Raw genomic sequence first — 1045 nt, 5'->3', positions numbered from 1 at the left:
TCAAAGGTCTAGTGATATGCAAGGGCTGGGGGTCTTCAAAGGGTTGGCGGCTCTGGTTTCTGCAACAGGTTGTTAATCTTTCCATGGCCATAGGCAGCTCCCTGAGGGGGAGGATGGGCTGCATTTCCAGGTGAGCTCCCAGGTCCCACCTGCACCTCCCAGCCCGGTTAGAATGTGGCTTCTTTAATCAGAACAAACCAATCCCGGTTACAGAGCAGGATTAACATTTCTTACAACTCTAACTGGCCCCCAACGTTCCATTTCTGCCCCTGTCAGATGGTGTTGGGGTAACAGGGTAGCCATCAGCAATGGACAAAGCACACAGACCTGCATCTCGTGCCAGAACCACCTGCAATGGACCCGAGATGGAAACGTGCCAGCAGGGCCACAGCCGTGCTGGGGAAACACGGGGTCCATTTTCATTGCATCACAACGGGAGACACCCTCTGACACGCCCCCAAACTCAAAAGGCTGATAAAATCTCAATGGCACCCAGTTTTCAAAATTAGCATGGCAAAGCCACGTCTATGGGGGGTGAGGGGGGTGGATATCAGCTACTTATAGCAAGTCGTGTAGCCACTCGGAGCCTCGCCTGTGTGGTGGGAGACAAACACTGCCCTCAAGGACGGTCGTGAGACGTAGGCGAGATCATGGTGTGTAAGAAATGAAGCATCTCAACCCAGTGAGAAAGGACGGGTTTTCCGTGGACGTGTAACGGGACAGTCAGTGGGTGCGGGCTGCCTGCCACTCCTGGAGCCGGTTTAGCAGAGATAGGGTTGGATCATAGGAGCGTGTATTCCCATCCTGCCGGCAGCCTGGACGAGCAGCAGGTCACCCACAGAATCAGCTCTGCCCCTCCCCGTAAGCTGGCTGCTCATGTTGGGTAGAAGGACAGAGGTTCCATGGGGAAGGAGGCAAAGGGTAGGCCAAATGGGCAGTTTACAGGGAATGGGGGCTGGAGATTTGCACAGGCCTGTGGGTATGCAAGGCTGGGGGGTCTTCAAAGGGCTGGCGGCTCTGGTTTCTGCAACAGGTTGTTAATCTT

This window comes from Myotis brandtii, unplaced genomic scaffold (assembly GCF_000412655.1).
Source record: "Myotis brandtii unplaced genomic scaffold, ASM41265v1 scaffold134, whole genome shotgun sequence".
Lineage (NCBI taxonomy): Eukaryota > Metazoa > Chordata > Mammalia > Chiroptera > Vespertilionidae > Myotis > Myotis brandtii.
This window is presented reverse-complemented; position numbering follows the sequence as displayed.